At 29.6% G+C, this 21,535-nt stretch overlaps 1 protein-coding gene across 5 annotated transcripts in view; it reads left to right on the forward strand.

The window, feature by feature from the left end:
• btsz (bitesize) overlaps nt 1–21,535 on the forward strand; it is a 393,986-nt gene that overhangs the window by 279,133 nt on the left and 93,318 nt on the right. The gene's annotated exons all lie outside the window — the stretch shown is intronic.

Below are 21,535 nucleotides of genomic sequence, written 5' to 3' on the forward strand. Positions count from 1 at the left end.
ATATTTTCTCTAGGGTGTAACTAAACTGTTATTCAATTTGGCTCTGGTGAGATTCTTGGTTAAATTAAGGAAGATAACCTCGGCTTAGAGTTTTTTTTTTTAGGCTGGAGATCAACTCCTTTTCCCCTTGGATTTATGTATTTTCAGTTAATCATAGAATCTTAACTGAAAATTGTATTTCAATTAACTAGATTTTAAATATGCTGGCAAAGTGTTGCATGATTTTCCCGCATGATAAAGCAATGATAACCATTCCCAAATTTGGAATAACAAAATTTTTGATTTTAGGAACTTCCTTATTCGGTGGAGAAAATTTAAGAAGAATCTATTTATAAAAAAGTAATCTCTAACAAAAAAAAAGAATAATTATTTAAAAGAGAATTGTTTAAAAATATTGAAAAAATAACTTTTATGAAATAATGAACAAAATCACTTCTCATTTTGAATCTGGAATATAATGTAGGTACTAAAGCTACTTTAATCTTAATTTCCCTTTAAGTGGTGAAAAAAATGTATATAAAAACAAAAATTAATAGAAATCAAAAGAGTTAAGTCAAAAAATTAACAAAAAAAAACAAAATATATATTTTTTAGAGATAGGGAATAAATTTTAAGAGGGATTTTTATAAAAATATTCAAATACAAGTTAAGCTGAATAAATCTGCTTAACTAAAGTTTTTTCTTAATTTAACATCCCTTTCAATAGAGGCAAAATAAGAAAAATAAAATTTTGAAAAACCTTTTCTGCATTTTAGGTCCGGAGTTATAATTTAAAAATGTTTTAGATTTTTCTTGTAGCTCTATTTAAAATATATATACTTATAAAAATATTTCAACGAAAGGAGATAGAGTAAAACAACAAAAACATACATTTCATTTTAAGAAGGTGTTGATAATTTTTTGGATTATTTATATATGCATTACAGGTAACAAATTTACTTAATCAAGTTTTCTTTAGAATACCTCTGAAGAAAATCGAAATTGATTTTTTCGCGATATTTATCCACCACCCTTTACCGATTTTGAAAAAAATTAATATGATCATTGCTCCATATATATGTTTGAGCAAATTTGAATAAAATCGGTTTGGTCAACCTTAAGATATAAGGTAAAAAACAGTGCGACACACATACATACATATGCACATATATAATGCATACATGTTTTTTTTTTGGTCTTGATGAACTAGTTGAACACTAAAAGGGAAAAATTTGCAAAACAATGCAATAACCCACTTTTGACATAATCACCATACCTATTCTAACAATATTCGCTGGAAAAGAAAAAATTCCCACTACAGGCTTAACACAAGTATCTCTACCATGTTTTGGTTTATAAACTTTTGCAGCTAAGTTTATAAAACGTAGCAGGGGGTTGGGAGTGGAAATTTCAATAAACTAGTTTAAAAGTGATTCCGATAAAAGATTATTAGTCCGAAAAAAAAATAGTAAGATTATATTAAAAAAGAACTTATCCACTTTATTTAAAATTTCTAATTTCAAGTAATTTCCGTAATGGGGCTTATATTTTATTGCTACGCATTTTACTATAGCGAAGATTTTTATGAAATTAAATTCAGAAATTAATATTTTGATTTTAAATTACATTTAATCGGAGACATTTAATACACAATCGGAAAGTAAAATCGACTTGCCAATGGTTGATAATTAGAAAGTGATATGAGTAATATAACTTATAAAAGCTATCTTTCTCTTTCTGTTTAGCCTCCGAACCACCGTAAGATATTACTTCAGAGGTTGATATGTATGAATGTAAATGAATTGTTGTAGTTTTGAACAGTCTCAGATCGAAAATTCCTGAGATGTGTGGTTAAATTAAAACCCAACCGCCAAAGAACACCGGTATTCACGATCTAGTTTTCAAATCCTGGTGTTCATAGTATGTAACTTACGGAAGCTACATTTCTTTTTGTGACAAATTCATCTCTCGTTACCCATAATTCATAGCCGAGTGTATTCTTTAATTCTATGTAGCTTTGCGTAGCAACTGATATAAGTATTATATGTCACTTTTTAGCCCGTTGACAACCATCAACTCAGTTATTATATCCGGTTGGTCCCGGCTTCGAATCACGGTTACGCTTAGCATTTTTCATACGTTAAAAAACCCTTCACATATTCCCAGATCAAAACTTCCAGCTAAAGTAGTAAATTAATCAACACACACAAAAACTCTAAAGAAATCTTTGGCTCATAACTTGTGTTTTATGAAGCTGTGCACTATTTCTAACGATTTTTTTTCTTTCAAGATTATGCCTTTAAACATAAAAAAATGAACAATCAGAATGGTGACACCACTGTATTGTGAGCTGTATTTTACTGTAAACTCTTTTCATATTATTATTTTTTTTATGTAGTCTCTTTTCTATTTTATTGGTCGTATTTTTTATCAAAAGAATAAATTTATATTTATCTTAATTAAAAAATAGCCAAAATAAGGAAAGTTTTCTGTAAATAACCCTGTTTTTATATTTTGCTTATGTGTACTAAGCGTCGTCCAAGGCTGGCTGGCGCTTTGGATACTTTGTTTATATAGTTTGTCGGTCGTACTTGCAGATGTACTTGTTCTCTCAGACCGGCAACAATAGCAGAACAACCGTTGAGATACGCTTCGTTGGACGACGGGCTTGGCAACGTTGCGACCGCTCGCGTGACAATTTCTCTTTGTTCTCCATTATTTTCTATCTTTCTTTATTACCTTTCTTCCTTAATTTAACCGCTTGTTCTTAACTCTTTTTGTGGTTTGTAGTCTACCCGTGTCATTCTTGTTTCTATCTGATCGGACTTATAACCTTTTGAAAGTGAAATAGGTAATACATTGCGATTTCATTTCAAATATTAACTTAGGTTACAAACAAATTTCACCATTAAATTTATTTTATAATTATTAAAGAAATCCTGTTTTAATGTTGGAGGTTTTGTACTTCCGCCTACGTTTATTTTTATTTATGTATACGTTAACCTCGTTTTTTCCTGACTTATTATTTTTTTTGTAGTTGTTGACAATAGCTAATTAGGTCATTATCTTACCGTTCAGGCTAGTGTACAATAATGTTTTCAAGTAATCATTATGTTAACCTCTCATTTTTTTATACCTGGTTAAATAAAAAGATTGAAACATGAGTATAAGTTTCATTTAGCATAATGTATTTCAATTTGTTACTTTTAATTTTTTATCAGGTATATATTTCGTTTTTTTCTTTTATTTTTATTGTAATTTTAGTTTTACAATTATTATTATTTTTCTTAGAGGGAACCCCTTACACTTTTTTCGATGAATTGAAGCGAGATATATGCATTTACATATATATATAAAACTAAAAAACTGATTAATTGTAATTTATGGTTAGACTTTTTTTTGTACGATATATGGTATTTCTTTACCTCTAACTGTTATTTATTTTGTTTTATGATACATTTGAAAAATGTGTTTTATTTTTCTTTTCTATAAAATTTCGTAAATCTTTCTTTAGTTCGCTATAGTATGGAATCTCGTTGCGCGTTTTCTTTTCGGTAAATAATAGCTTATGTGAATATTTTAACAATATTTTTTTATGATTTATAATAGTTATAACAGGTGGTAGTGTTAGGTAGTTATCGTCCGTCACTTCTAACCATTAATATAGTTATTCTATAATTTTACAGGACCCATATCAAAACTCAAATAAAGGTATTTAAATTGGGAACAATTAGTAGTGTGTCATGTGAGTGAAACAAACTACTGGACTGTAAGCGACTTAATGACTGTTGTAGGGGAGTCTAAAAACATGAAATATTATAAAACTAGCATGAAACATTTAGTTTAAAATTTTATTTGTTACAGGATTTTATCAGTAAATTTCATTATAAGTCGAGATTTTGGGACCAAATTGAAAATCGTATTCTAAAAATAAGCAGTCACAATATCCGTGGACTTAAAGATGAAAAATTATATGCTATTTTTCTAGGTTTGTTTATTAAATTATTTAAATAAAAGACAATCATCGTTTTGTTTGTGTCCTAATAACTCAAAAACTACTTAATCTATTTCGGATATTTTACAATATTTACATTTTTGGACAGATAGTAAGAAAAACAAAACTGATGTAGACACCACGTGACTTCCTTGTACGCCTATTAAATTACATATACACATTTTTTTAAAATGAAAAGTACGTCAAATTTTATTTCATTAATAACTTCTGATACTTTTTCGTATATTTTTTTATTGTTATCATTGAACTATTATTAATCGTTAAAATTTTTTTACAATCAGAGGTTAATAATTATTAATAAATCAATATATAAGATGAAGTCTGACACAGATGTGTTCCTTCCCCTTATAAGACCCAAATATTTCATTAATTAATATTTCATTTGGCTATTATTTTAGAACCAATGAAAATAAGTACCACTTATGATATATCGTTGAAAGCTCTCAATGAGGACTTATTACTGCAGTTAAGAAAAAGTCTAAAATCCGGATTTTGGGTTTTATTGGGCACTTTTGGTTTGTCGATTGCAATCAAAAGGGGAAATGCACAACTAGATGTTACAACAGCTGTAAATCGAAAATTTCAACATCCTACGGCTAATCGTTTTTGAGTTATGCGAGTACATATGTACGTACATACATACGTACGTACAGACGTCACGCCGAAACTAGTCAAAATGGATATTTCCGTTGAAATCTGAAAGCAGTAATTTTTCGCGAATACCATACTTCCTTTACTTATACAAGGAAGTAAAAACAGTATTAAATTAATAGGTAAAAAAAATTAAAATTATTGGTATTAACTCGATTTACAATAATGAAGCAATGTATTCTGAGATGATCTTACTTCTACTATTATTGTATCTTAATTGCTATACCTTATTGAAAAAAGCAATCTTGTTTTTAACAATTGTTTTGGATTATTGATATATCCGCAATATAAATGGAGTTTAAATTATTACGACTTTTATTCTAATAAGCATAATTTTTAGTTTAATTAAGGCGGTAGCAGCAACGAGCACGACCTACTACGAACATACGTTAAAAATTGTTGAGAATAATCGGTTTTAGCATATTTTTCCTAAACCGATACTACTTTTATTAAATTTTATTTTTCTTATAACTCCGTATTCTGTTTTTAGTTTGTGTGAAATATTTTTAACTTATTAGAGGGAGCTGATAACATATTGGTGAAAAATTAAATTTTTTCTTTCAATTTTAAGGTGGGACGTGCAATCAGGCAGAACGTATAAATGTGAATTAGATAACCATATAACACATAAGTTACATCTGTTTAGTTTCACACGTACTCATTTATGTTTACATTGGAAACAGTGTGAAAACTGAAGACTAAAAAACAGTTGTCTTTTTCTCAGTTGTGCAAGCGGTAAAAATGAATAATGAATTCGATTGTTTACGTTGTTCTATTCCTGTAAATCCAGTGAAGTATTTATTTTAATGATAGCGACAAAACTCAGGAGATTTACGTAAGCGCGCGCGTGTATTTGCCTTTATTTTGGTTAAATATCTTAGTTACAGGTAGATTTGCTCATAAGCTTGAAGCTTGTGCGTGGAACTTTTTAATTTAAATATTTTTAAGTTTTTAAATCTTAAAATTTGGTAATTATGTTTATATATATTTAAATTCTATTAAAGCGGTAACATTCAATTCTACTAGGAAGATTTAGATAGATGGTATATCACGATAAAACTTTCGAAGGATTAAGTTTTTTCTTATCTATTTATTACTACTACCTTTCGATATTTTTAATTTGTGGATATTGTTTTTAAAAAACCATCCTTCAAAAATAAATCTCAAATATACCAATTTCAATGATTACTGGCTTTTACAAATTATGTTATAATATTAATTATTAGTGTAAAATAATATTTTAGGAGTGCTTAATTTCATAATTCGTATTTTGACTTTTAAATCTTATTTAGATAAATATTTTAAAAAGAGTGGTGAGGATAACGAATTACAGTTACCGATTTGCAAACGATGTTGTGCAACCTTTGTAGTTCTAAATCATAATACTGATTACATATATACGAAAATATACAACTAAATTATTCATCTGTTACAGTTTTTCATTTAAAAAATAAGATGTAAGTTTTAATACAGTAACATACATTTAAATTTTTGAGTATTATTCTATCCCAGATTTCTTTCATTATAAGATCGAAAATTTCAATTTAGATTTCGGGAAAAGTTTTTCTATTTTTGAATTCTGAACAGAATATATTTGAGTCGGTTCTCTGATATAATTTTTAGTAAGATAACGTCAGTGGTCGTGTATTTGACCCTGAGGTACCACGTGTAAAGTATTTCTTATTTATTTCAGTTTAATTAAATATTATTCACAAGACTTTCATTAATTTTACCGAGTAATTCAAATTAGTCTGTGTTTTCCGAATAGAGTTTTGTCAGAGAAATCGACATCGGTAACTTTTTTCGGTTTGCATCTCTTCTTATGAGTAGAAGTAGTCGTTCATGATCTAGACATTGTAATCAGTGACTGTGAACTGTGACTGTATAACGGACAAATGTCGAGTTGTCCAGTCAGTACGAATCTATACGATTATCTCTGCATTCCTTAATCCCCTCCAATCTTTTTCATTTGTGCTCTTTTCTTTCCGACAGAATTGAACGTCATTGTACTATTTTGTGCTTCGTTTATTTGTACGGTCTTGTAAAAAGGATCTTTGTACTGCACATTTTTGCTAATATTATTGAAATTTAACGTGCAAATCCATTGTTATAAAATTCAATTCTTGTACTTACATTGTTGTGAATAATTTATAGTATTGTCATTACAAGTAATTGTTTTCTTTTTTTTCCTTATTAAAGCATGAATTTAAAATCGCCAGTTTTTATTATTTGTTGTATCGTTACAGGCATAACTTAGATTTTTATGTTTCTTACTCCATTTTTCTCACGATACCGTCTTCTCTTTTCGATTTTTATCAAGTTTCTTTTATAATAAAAAAGGTAAGGAATTATTATTTTTACTGCGAATTTATGTATGTTTTTAGTCAACGTTGTTATTAAAAGGTAAAAAAAGACTCCTTACTATTTCGATTGAAGTAGAGATCATGTAAAAAAAATTATGAGATTACAGTGTGATCTTTTCCATTATTAACGTATACCAGATTTCAGCGTTTTATATTTTTACATAGCAATTAGTTTATTTTCAGATAAAAATTATCCTCAAATTTGATTATAAATTACGATTACAATTAGAAATAATCGTATGTTTATTAAAAAAAGATACTCCTAAAGTTCATTTTTGTGAAAATTTACAGATTTCCTCCGCATTTTTACCTCACCTTTCTGACTGCTAGCATTTCATATTCATTTTAATTGTAACATTTCTCCCTCTTATGCACGTCTAGTTGTGTACGAACTGTGTTCATTATTATTAAATTTTTAAACAGAAAATTAATAATTCTTTAAGTATTTTTTAAAACATGAATTTTTTTTTGAACTTGATGACATATTCTCTTTTATTTTTTTAAATGGTTTTCTTATTAAAGAGATTTTTTAATTTTTCATAAAAAATAAGAAACGCTGCGAACAAAAGCAGTATCTATATACATGAGTTGTTCTTGAATAATATACAAACAAATATTGAAATAGATTAGATTATTTACTTTGTAACTTATAACTTCTGAAGAAGGTAAAAAAAAAAAAAAACAACACTAATTGACGTAATTTCAATAAATTCATTACATAAACATTCTAATTTCTATTTATAAGCAGACTTCTAAATGTTTTCTTCCTCCATTTAATTGACATGTAATGGTATATACAATAATTAAATTTTTGTAATTTTTTTAAATACAATAATTTATTTTTATTAGTGGAAATAAGAGAAAAAAGGCAGCTAACAAACGAAAAACAAAACAATATAATCACGGCATATTAAAATTCAAAGCCAAATCTAAAAAAAAAAAGCAAACAAACCTTTCATATAATTGAAATAAGTTTATTCATAATAAATTAATTATTTTTATTACATGCATGCAATCTTCACAGATTTATTGAAAAATAACTTTTTTTTTTATATTGCTTCTAAAAATGCTAAATATTATTGTTCTTTTCAAAAATTATTTATAGCATTGTATGGAGCTATATTTTTTGCACATATTTTATTAACAATTTCTAGATATTTATAAGCCGGTAATTTTTACAAAACTATTTTTTAAATCGTTTTTCAGTTCTAATCGAGTGTAATTTTAATAAATATTCCTAAATAAAATTTCATTACCGTTTTAAGGAAAGATTATTATTATTTTCATAGTACTACCACACTCCATTTAAAAGAACAAAACAAAATTTGTTGCAATAATATAGATGAGTAATATAGTTTATACTTGTTACAATATAATTTTTTTGTATAATATACATAGGTCCTACCATTTATTAAATAAGAATTTATGGATAGAGGACTTTAAAAAATCTAAGTCACTTACTTGTGGGGTATAAAATATACTTAAGGTTGAATCGTGGTAAAAATTTATAGATTATCTTTTTTTTGCTGGTAGAATTGGAATCAAAATTAAATGACAACAATCTACATAAGCTTTTTCACTTTAAAATACTCAAATTTTTAAAAATTAACTAAAATGTTTTTTCTTTTCTTTGATTTTTATTTTTTTTTTAATTTGTTATTGCAAGTTTAATTAATTTTATCAGAAATTTAGAACTTTTCCTATAACGCACAGTATAATTAACATATTATGGGTCAGAGTCTGTTTCAAAAGTATACTTTTTGAATTAAAAAAATCTGATGTGGACACCACATGACTTCCTTGTAACGCATATTAAATTATATATACAATTTTTTTTTTTTTAATGAAAAGTACGTAAAATTTTGTCATTAATAACTTCAGATATTTTTTTATTGTTATTATTGAAATATTATTTATTGTTAAATTTTCTTTTTAGAATCAGAGGTTAATAATTATTAATAAATCAATATATTTAAATTAAAAAAAAAGTTAAAAAAAAGGAAATGAAGTCCAATTCGAACTGATGTGCCTTCCCCTTGTACGACCCAAATATTTGATTAATTAAGATTTCATTTGGCTATAAACTCTGGAACCAATGAAAATAAATACCACTTACGATATATCGCAGAAAAGCTCTCAATGAGGGCTTATTGCTGCAGTTAAGAAAAAGTGCAAAATCCAAATGTTTTGGATTTTGGGCTTCTTTGAACACTTTTGGTTCAGTCAATTGCAATCAAGATGGGAGGTGAACAACTAGATCTTACAGCAGTCTTAAATCCAAAATTTCAACATCCGTACAAACCAAATCCAAAACAACTAACCGTACGGTTAGTTGTTTTTGAGTTATGCGAGACACTTACCTACGAACGTACGTACGTACAGACGTCATGCCGGAATTAGTTAAAATGGAGTCGGGGATGATCAAAATGGATATTTCCGTTGAAATCTGAAAACCGAAATTTTTCGAGATCACAATACTTCCTTTACTTCGTACAAGGAAGTAAAAAAAACGGCTGCTGTAGCTTCATTTTCTTTTCCTATTTTATTAAATAGGAATAATAAATACCGCTAAATAAAAAGTAAGTTTTTCTTGTTGAATTATTTATTTTCAGAATTAACTAAGAAATTAACTAAGTCTTTTTTGTACAGATGTAAATAATTAAAAATTGTAAATTTCTACATGATAATTACATCATCGTAAATAGCAAACGGTTGAAAATCGTAAATAATTTAATTTTTAGCAGAAAAGTTTTATTTACTTGAACTTTTTTGCTTTATTTTTCAATTAGATATTATTTAAGAACTGGAGAAAGGGTTTTTTAAATCTGATGGAATCTTAACTGATGAGAAAAATCATATAATTTTGTAAAACGTCATTTATCGAAGGCTTGTATATGTGCCCGTGGAGACATATGCGCATTGTCTGTACGGTGCTCAAGGAAAATCAGTGGATCAAAAGATAATTTTCAAACTTTTTGCTGAAAATTTGCCATATTGAAAATTATTCTACGGTGATCCCAGTTTAGTACTTCTATCGTTAGCTGAAAACATATTTTTCTTAAAAAATTAGTCTAATTATAAATTCTAATCGGTAAATATTTTGTTTTAATTACGATTCTATTAAATTACATCAGCAACCATGAATGGTTAAACAATTCCTGGAGGTGAGAGACAAAGAGGAAAAATCTATAATAATGGCTAGTTCCTTTCCTTTATTAGCAACTGATTCCAACTAATGATAAGTCATAAAAATCTGTATTACAGATTTAATCCTGCTCTAAGAAACACTTATCAGATAGATAATAATCGTTGTTACTAATTTTTCTATCGATAGAGAATTAGTAAATATAACTTATTATTATTTTCTTATTGGAATTACTTATAATAAAAAATTTAATGATTAACAAGCGTAATTGAATAAAACGTATTGAACTTTCGTCGTGAGGTCACAAATATAGCTGTTACCTTTATAATTCCAATCGTGTTGTTTGTTGTTCTTTCCTGTTATTTAGCAACAACTTTATAAATTTACATCCTATAATTAGACAGATAAGGTTTATTAATTAATTTTTAATGCTAACTTTGACTTTGAATTGAAAAAAAGCATATAAAATGTTTTATTATGTACACAAATTTTAATAAAAATGTAATCTAAGTTCTTTTTTCTTTTTTGTAAATTTTGAACCATTTTTTGCAGCTTCAACGTTATTCATTTTTATCTAGGAAATATTTTTATTATTAAGAAAATAATAATTATGAATTTTATATATTGTTCACTGTAATTTCAAAAATATTATTGGTTCAAATATTGTTTGTTCTACGTAGGATTTTTCAGTTTCGAGTTTGAAACTTGGTTTAAATGCCGTATAATTTTTGAAAAGATTATAGTCATTGGCAACAAAAGAAAAATTAACTTGGAAATAATTTTTGATAAATAACAGTATTCCCGTTTAAAGGTACCATCCGAACATGTTTATTATTATTTAATAATTTTTACTTTCCTGACATCACAGCTCTAGAGCTATGCTGCAAAAAGGAAAGTATGGTAATCAGTCAAACCGGGGTATAGGTTTTTAAAAATATTGTACAGAGATTCATGTATACTGGGTAATTTTTTGGTAAAATTTATCTCCAGGGAAAAGGGTAGATGGTTTTATTGGAGTCAATTTTCTCATAATTTTACAAACAACTTTAAGTAAGCTGACTAACTTTATAGTAAGCTGCATGCTTACCTTACCATTTAAAAAAAGATTTCCCGCAAAATTCCCCCTTCTTCAAAAATCGAAAAAAGCGCTAACTTTTTATTTATTGCATATTTTTAACCAATTTTTTTTTTGTTTTCATGAGCGTATTACAAAAAAGGTGATCCAAAAAAAAGAAATACTTTAGGGGTAAGTGAGCCAACCAAAGTTAAAAAATATCAATTTTTTGAATTTTTTAAAATTATTTCGGTTTATTTTCGTATATCATTATTTTTCCATCACATAAGAATAAATTTTTCAATGTTAGAAAAATATTACAACTTTGCTATCAGCTTTTATTAAGATCATTGGTATATAATTAAAATTAAATTAATGTATAACTACATCAATGGAAATATATTGCAACTAAAACAACTTTTTTTCGTATTTTATATATATATATATATATTTATATATGAAATCGTTTGATGGAGTAAATCAGTATTTCAATGAAGTAAATAATATAATGAAGTAAAACGACTAATTCTTACCCCATTAATGGAATATCTATAAATATTTAATATTCTCACAATCATGAGGATAACAAACGCGTGGGGGTCAGGGGCGGAGCTCTCTGGCTTGACGGGCGAGCAAGCGAAATGATCCCTGACCGTTTATTAAAGTTATAATAACAATTTAAAAGTATTTAAAATTATTATTCTAAACAACAGTATTCAAAGACGTATTTTAATTTAAAAATTTATTTTTCTTAGGTATTTCTGTATCCCGTTAAAGTTACCTGAACTATATAATCAAAACAGGATAAATGCTAAAACCTTTTGTTGTTCATTAAGTTAAGTTTAGAAATTTGGACTGTATTCGACTGTCTTTTGTTTAACAATGATCAAATTTAAGTTTTTGTTAATAAACATCATTAGTGATGTACCATGGAATGTTAGATATTTTTCCGTATATCTTTTACCGAAATTCTTTCAGTATTACATTAGGGAAGCTTTTCTTTTTCTGATAATCAACTCATCCTAAGGCTGTGATTTTTTTACCTATCGAGTAGGAAAGATTTCAAATTTAAGTCCATACACAGGGACGCTTCCACCGCACTACTCAGTTATCTCGAAGAGAGTAGCTGTAAAGGTTTCCACATTTTTAGAATGGTTCTAGTGGATGTTCTTATCAAACTCATAAAATACCGTGTGGATGAAAAAATATACACTGAGGTCGGTAAGTCTTTACAGAGAGACTTCAAATCTAATCAAAAAATATTTATTGGCATCCATCCCGCTCACAGCTCTCGTGGGTTCAGAGAAGTAATACTTCAGTGGCTAATATGTTTGCATTTCTTTTCTACAATATATCCTTCAACAAATTGCTACCCCCCCCCCCATTAAAAAGCGTCATGTAGAAAAGGTTCAAGTTCCTTAAGGATACCTCCTCTTGCTCATCATAGATATAAAACCAAATAGGCTCTTAATGAAAGGGTAACTGATAAGCATCTCGATTTCGAAGTTAGCCTATTTATCCCACGTTTAGATGCTGTACATCTAAACGGGTTTGAGTATTCTGCTATTCACTGTTAGGCAACGACTACGATACAAAATAATGAGCTATTAGAAATGGCGGTGGCAATGCAGTACCGCTCGAATTTATCTAGGGGAAATAATTCTTCCGATACATACGGTAAATTATGCTGTTCATGGTGATTGTAGCGATACATCATTCATTGTTTTCCGTATAAGATAATAATCATATAAATTTTAACGGACTCATACCGTTTCTTACCGCTTTATACTATTTGCAGCCTTTAGTTAGCTGAAAAATAATAGATTACGTCGGGATAGCCAATAATACAGTTTATAGAGACTTAGATCGTGTATGAATTGAAGTACTAATTAATATGTTATTGTTAAGTTTGTAGTTCTCACAGTTAACAAAAATAATAATATCGTGGTGTACTTCAAATTATTTTTGATAAATTTATTGTTAAGGTAGAGGTAGTCTGTTTAAGATAGCGATTTCGAACGATGCTGCGCTATGCTTGTTAGACGTGAAGTCACGTTATTGTATTTTATTTTAAAAAGTTGCATGATGTGATCTCAGTTGATTGTAGAATAACGAGGCCGTTCACGATAAAAGGTCAACCTTACTGCGTGACCTTTATTTGATTCACTTTCTTTCCATCTACATCAACAACCAACAACTATAGAGTACAAGAGGTCTTGACTGCATCCGGACGTGTTCGTGAACTCATTGCACGTATCCTTTTAAGAATATATATATAAAACTACATTATTTAATAGTATTAATACTCTTTTGTATTCGCTGACAGATCGAGAAATCGGGAACAACTTAAAAAATAAAATAATAAAAAGTAAAAAATTAAATTATTCTGTAGGCAAGAGTTATATATTTATTCCTTTAACGTTGTAACACTTTTTTTTATACTAGAATCATAATTCAGTCTACACCCGCATACACCCACATCGTTCATAATTAATGTTTAATATGTAGTACGTATTTGTTTAGTTTTTTTGATATATTTAAATATTATTTATAGCCGTCTACAGAATTTTATAAAAAACAGTAATGCTAAAATTCATTATTTTTACTTATGTTAAATTTATATCGATTTCAGATTCGGAAATTTTAGGTTGGTTTACCATTAGGTTCCCGTGCGATTAAAAATCAGTTCTTAAATTTCCATTGTAACCGCAAACCATGCACTTAAAATTAAACCGTGTGTATCAAAATGAATATCGGGGTTTTAAAGTTATGTAATATTTATTAAGTTTTACTTAAATTGATAAATTACATATGAAATGAAAGAGCAGTCAACTCGAACAGTTTTTCTTATAAGTGCTGAATATGATGACCATTCGACATTTCGACTTATGGCGGCACACATCCAGCCGATAGTACAGACAGTTCATCCCATACTTTAATCAGCAAGTCTGGAGTAATTGATGCGAGAGCTGCTTCAATCCTGTGTCTCAAGTCGGGTTGGTCAGCCGGTAACGGTGGCACATACACTCTATCCTTTATTAACCCCCAAAGAAAAAAAAATCGCACGGGATCAGATCAGACGAACGTGAAGGCCACGGCATACAAACCCTATCATCTGGTCCCCGGTGAACGATCCAGCGGTCGGAGAGAATTTCATTCAACCGATCACGTAAAGCGTTTTACCAGCGAGGAGGCCCACCATCTTGTTGTCAAATAAAGTTCTGTGGTTCGTATTGCAGTTGAGGAAAGAGCCATATTTCGGTTCATTCCAGACAGACTTGCTTCCGCAAAAAAGAACGGTCCGTAAACTTTCCGTAGGGATACGGCTCAAAAACCATTCAGTTTTGGGGAGTCTACTTCACGCTGAAATATTTCGTCAGGATTTTCTGATTCCCAGATACGCACATTATGAGTGTTTTCTTTTCCATCAACATGAAATGTTTAATACGACACGATAAAGCAAATCTTCATCGTCACGGTCTATCGTTTCATTTGCGAAGCTAGCACGCAAACCGTAATCTGTAGGCTTTAGAGCTTATAATAGCTGAAAACGATGTGAACATCGTTTCCTTAAAACGTTCCACACAGACGTCATGGGAGTTGCTGATTCGCGGCTAGCCTTCCGAATGAATTTCCTAGGACTACGCACAAAAGACGATCTTACACGTTTAACGTAGTCGTCGGACACACACAGTTGTCCTATACTCTTCCCTTTACAAATACAGCCAGTGGTTTCAAATTGTTTATACCATCTACGATGTTATTTACAATCGGGGGATCACAACGGAAAGTGCGTTGAACGGTTACAGAGTCACACTTTGCAAATAGCAAAACACAGATCGCTTTCTGTTGGAGGGTCGCCATCTTTTCCAACACTTTCAAGCAAAAGGTACAAAAATAGTTGATGAGTTTGAATACAGCTAAAACTGTAGCAACTGAGTTGCTCTTTCATTTCATCTATAATTAATCAGTATACATGAACTTGAGAAATAATACGTAGATCTAAATCCCCGATAATCATTTTGAAACACACGATATATTTACATTAATATCCGTAAACACCATTGCTCAGAGGAAAAATTAGTATAATCCTTTTTTACTTGTATTGGGCTTTGGAAAACTAATAAATAAAAAATAAAAAAAACAATAAATTTCAAGATATACTCGTAAAATATTTCAGTAACTGCATTTTATGACTATTTTGATGGTTAATCGCAATTTTATCATAATTCTTTTTCCAATTACAATTTCATTTCAGTTTTACCTATTTCAGTATTCTGCTTTACTTTTGAATTAAATATTTATATACTGCTGTATTAAGAAAGTGCTGAACTAATAAATGTACTGCTGTGTTCTTTCATAAACGTCAAGTTTTGTATTGTAGTAGAAAATCACAATTGTATATAACGAGATAATAAATATTTTATTGTTATCCATTTTTTTTCAGCATTTATTTTATAAGGTAAGACACAATAATACGATGTGGATAACGCGTAATTTTCTTTCTTAGTGATTATTAGATTTTCTTTCTTTTCTTTCTTATATATATATATATATAAATAAAACACTTTACCATTTTCATCAAATTATTTTTTCTATATATTACTCGAACAAGTTATTGTTCAGTCGCTTTATAAAAATATTTTTATTCATCTTTCACCATTAGTGCATGCTGAATGCGGTGATTTTGATTAATCGTCTTAATATTGGAGAACAACATATTTCATTTGTATATGTAACATTAATTAGACGAAGTTAGCGAGCGAAGATTATGTTTGGCTTAAATTTAAGCTTTATTTACGAGGGTTTCTCGTAATCTACTTACCTTAGTGATTGGTATTTGGTGATTTTTTTTTAATTTCTAGTTATCATTTTGACCTCCACCACAGCTTATCCGAGTTTGTCGACATATACCAGCGAAGGTCCGAATGTGTAATAATATAAGCAAACATTTCGATCTTTCACCGGAGAATATTGGTATTTGCCAGATATCGGTCTTTCACTGTAATAGAGATATTAATTTTACCTTTATTACTTGCTGCTATTCAAGCTTGCGCATAATTATTTTTATAGTTTGAAATTTTATCGAAGTTGCAAAAACAAATAATGACCGTAATTAATTGTAAGAAAATCAATATTAACTATTAATATCTCTTCCTGTACAAAAATAAATTAGAAAAGATAAAATTTGTTGCCCTTATGAGTACGATGATCAAATAAAAAAATTAGTAGTTAGCATTTGGTTTTTTGATCTTTTTTAATTTATTTTTTACTCTTAAAGTCCACTCCGGTGTTATGATATATATCATCGTTAAGTAATTTATCTGTATGACATTTAAATTGTAACTTGTTATATAATAGAAAAAAAAATGAATGAAAGGTCATTTGTTAACTTCATAATTTAACAAGACAGCCTCCTTCGCGCTGTCACCTAAATTGTTACAGAAGTGTTTTTGTCATTTTTTATACTTGTAAAACAACCTGTACTGGACACTCGTAAAAAATGAAAAATCTCAATTATTTGACTTGTATATACTAAATTCGTACATCAATACTATTTGTATTACATATGACGGATTTTTATATCTAGTTTTTACCACATCATGCAAAAATCACTTTCGGTGGAAACTTTTATAGAATCTTGAATACTTATTTTTGTTTGGCCAAGGTAAGTTCTACATTATATCCAACCTTCAGCATTTCATTGTTTATATGAATTCATTTTTCAGTTTTTATCCACTTCCTTTTAATGCCTAAATTAATTTTACCATGTCTTTTTTTAGAATACCTGATCTCTTTCTCCTCTAGATTTATAGAGAGTTTATCATTTCATTCATATCATCGCTTCCTCTCCCTCAAAAACTACTAATCGCTGTTTATGTTTCATCACGTACTGGTTTTTTTTAATTTTATTTAACCATGCTTACACGGGTTTCTCAGATCATAGAAACTATTAGGTAGATTTCATAAGAAAGCTACCTATTGTAATAGGCACCATGATTCGACTTCCGGAAAATTTCGACATATCTTTGCGTTTCAAATCCTCCAGACCCCAACACCACCGTCAGTTCAAAAATTTATGTATACATTTATATATATTTCACTCTCTTGTGAACACGATAACTGCCGTAATTATACGCCAATCACTTTCAAATCGATATATAAAATATAACGACACAAATTCTCGGTCGAGTTCTTTAATGGGCAAAATTGCACCATGGGGGTGGAAATGTGGGGCTTTTTCGAAAAAAGAAAAACAAAATATCGCTATAACTTTCTTATTAAGTAAAATATCAAATTTGTTCCTACTATTCTTTGGATAAGTTTTTTGATATCACCATATATTGGCCGAGGGGGGTGGAAAAAATGGCATTTCGAAGACAACAAAAAAAAAATCACTTCCCTTAATAGGCACCGTATCGAATCGTTTTAAAGTGATCGTTAGTCCTCTAAATATTGCCTAAAATTTTTGTCCGAAACAATTTTTCATATGACCAACCCTTACGGAAAGGGGTGACCAAAATGTTGCTCGAATTGTAACAAGATGGGACTTGTGGTATGCTAAACTGTGAAACATTTTTCGTATGCAACCATTGTCGTATTGAGTAAATTTGCTCTTAACTTTAAGGTGAAAAACGTTTTTATCATCCTCTACTTAGCACCGGTGAAATCTACCTCCGCCTTCCGGCGTGCCAAAAGCAATTTTTTTGTACTGATTATATCCTATTCTTTTTTTTTTATGTAACCCTCAAACCTTACTACCATAAAGTAATTTGGAAATGATTATATCGTATCTATAATTTCCTGTTAGGTTCCACTTCTCTCCTTTTAAAATTTTTTTGTCATTTGTTTGTTCTACGTAGATTTCAGAAAACATTGTCTATGAAAGAAAACGAAATGTTTTACTATAGTTAATATATATTTGTTTGACTTATTAATCTTGTCTTAGTAGGAAATACATCCTTAAATTTTGAAAGAAGAACAATTTAATCTACTTTGTACATGGTATTTCTCTTTAATTTTGATAAAAGATCTTGGTTTTTTCGAAAAGATGATTTATTCACTTCATAAGCTAAAGCTTGTGTATTGAAAATAAATGAACAAAGTCTATTAACAAGGAAGGAGTGACGCAAACTGTAATGAACAACTCCAGCCATTCATCTACAACCATCTACATACAATTCATCTACATCTCAACCATCCCTACCACAGTCTGCTAGCCACAACAGTAGTGGTCTTTCATTCTTAGAACGTCCTTTTTCCTTCCAAAGTTAAACCAAGTAAGGCATGTAAGCCAATATTTAACCGATTCCCTTGACCTGTAAATAGACACGTGTCTGATATTCATTGCTGTAAGATGAGAAGAACAGGAATAAATAAAGCACCAGTCAACGGGATTTCCAAATGATATCCACAACAAGAGATTCAAAACAGTATTTGTTACTTCCTGGCAATATTATATCCAGCTCTCGTTTCTAATTAAACAACCCTCTCAACTTTAGGTTTAAAAAAATCGTTCGTAAATATTTCATCTTTGTAAAATTGCAAAGTAGCAAGACAGGCATCGTGGTCACGTTTTCTCCATAACCTGTGTCACCATCAATGCTCATTTCTTCTAACCACTTATTGGAGTTTTCATGGCCTGTCAACATCTACATCAACGAATTACCTATGGCTAATCTATCTTTTAGAGCAGTGCCACACTTTTGCTGCCACGTTCCATCATTTCCTGTTCTGTACACAAAATTAAACCGAGAAAAATACTGATTTTACTATCATTTATAAATTTTAATGTAAAAACTGTAGCAGCTAATGCAGTAAAACGATGTATTTAATTTGATCTTTAAAAAAATTAGATAAAACCTCTGAATAAATTCTGTCATTTACTCTGGCATATTTTTTTGTGGTATCTTAGGAGTATAAATGTTATTTATTCTCTTTTATCTTACTGTTCAGGTTTTGTAATTATATTATCTTTAGCGAATGTGTGCGCGCGCAGGCGTGAATAATTTCATGTAAGCGGTGCTTTACTAAAAATGAAGTTATAATACTGTATTTTACAACAGTCTTTATCATCTTCATCCGCTTAACGTTGAATTATACTTAATTTTACAGCGACCTTCCATTTAAAATGCATTTTTTGTCCTTGCATGACAAATATTAATATTGTAGTCTATGTACGAGTATATGATAAAGTACGTGTCTTCCATAATTAGTATCAAGTGATTTATTATTTTGTCTTCTTGTTTATAACAATTACGCTGTATTACTCGCTGTACTAAGTAAAATAAAAAAAATAAAAAATCGATTTGAAATAATCATTATATTAACTTATATGGAATTTTAATATTACTTTTTAAAACTTTGGCTTAAAGAGCTGTACTCAAACGTTTCTTTAATATTGAATATTAGAGTATTTTAATATTCCATTTATTTATAATAAATGTCTAGTCGGACTCCGTCCCCTGGATCCCCGCTATGTTCGTTATTCTCATGGGTGAGCATAAAACTGATAAATAACAAAGCCTTAAAAGCTCGCTTTTCCTCTAAGGGTCCCCTCGTTCTTGACGTAGAATCTCTAATACGCTCCAGCTGTAGACAGAGCTACAGCTCGAGTCTGGTTGTAGTGCTTTCGGTCAGCAGCTAACCGAGATTTAGCTGTTACAGAGGCCTCAGATACTCTCTTTCTTTTAGCAGACTTTGAATAATAAGAAAGGTTACTTCGATTTCTTGAAGGCATATTTTTTTAACTTTTGACACCCAATATCCACAGCCAAAATAACGCTAAGTTTGCTAATATAAGCTAATAATAATAATAATAAAATATTAAAATATTTTACAAATTAGATTAAATGATCAGTATATAGATCTGAACTCAGAGATCTTTTGGTAACAGAAATATAATGAAATAAGGGATTAATTTTTTATGAATATTTTAAACCCCTCTTAGGAATATTGTGAATATTTTAATTGGAAATAATGACAAAGCCTCTAGGTTATAAATCTGCAAAATTGTATTAAAATCTGTCCAGTTGTTTTTGCGTGATGCACGCACAGGAACGACCCTAGTTATCATTTTATTTTATATATATGTCGTAAGCGAATTGAAAAATCAGGCTTATTGCAATGCGCCCGGGTAATTGGAAATAATAGATATAATCTAACCAAACTTACGCTCGTTTCGCTCACTTGTTAGGTTGGCGAGGGTAGGTTAAGTTTGATTAGATTACATATGTAAGCAATAATGCAAATATATTTCATTTTGCAGTTAGCCGGGCGCATTACAATAAGCCTCATTTTTTTAATTCATCTATATATATATATATGTTAATAATAATAATAATATATATATATATATATAGACATTTGTGTGTGTGTGTGCGCGCGCGCGTGCGTGCTACAAACGAAACATTAATCTTACCAATTAAGTGTTCAGTGCCTATCGCCACTACAGATCAGACCTTTACGTCGGCTATAAGACGGCGTCGTGTAGCCGATGTTCCTCGGCTGGATCACATCCCTGTGGTTGATTGCGTTTTGTTGAAGCGATTCTTCTTCATCCTGTGAATTGGCTGGAGCCGAACAACCGAACAGTGATAAAATTGGCCGTGCCCGAAACCTTGGTGAACCTAAAATCGGGTACTCCCCGGTCTTCCGACAAATATCCATTTTTGTTTGGAATACTGCATTTAAAGAGAGAGAGGTTGATTCACGTTTCTCTCTGGCGGGCATGTTGAGTACCTGTTGCATTGTGATCGGCAACTGGTAACGTCATTTAGGTAAAGCACTAAATATTTTCCGCGGTTCACGACGATATGCGGGTAGAGGATATTGTATATTACTCTCCGAGTTTATCGTTTAGAATAATTTTATATCTTATCTTGGTCGGCTTCTGCTGCATACTTCAGATTTGGTAATATCGAAAGCGGGGTGCAGAGTTTCGCATTCAATGATATATTGATGAATGCGGTGATTAGACGGGGCTAAGCAGGCAGGGTTATGAGACTTATTATAGTCTCATAATGCTAAGTATAGACTCACTTGTTTGTAAGTTAATAAAATTTCAGTATTAAAATAGCGTATAATGTTTTTTTTTAATTTTAAATTTTCAATTAGAATTATGCTGTAAATACATTATCTTCCTTTACTGAGTAGGTACGTTGATAAAAAATGGAGATCTTGAAGGAACACAGCAATCACAGCTACAGAGTTGATGTTTATATCATTTTATATGTAATTTAAACGAGTGAGTTGATTGTTTCTTTAAAACAATTAAAATTAAAAAAATTCTTAGTTTTTTATCAATTAAATTTTTATGAAGCTGTAAA

The sequence above is a fragment of the Lycorma delicatula genome, chromosome 3 (assembly GCF_047948215.1).
Source record: "Lycorma delicatula isolate Av1 chromosome 3, ASM4794821v1, whole genome shotgun sequence".
NCBI classification, from domain to species: Eukaryota; Metazoa; Arthropoda; class Insecta; order Hemiptera; family Fulgoridae; genus Lycorma; species Lycorma delicatula.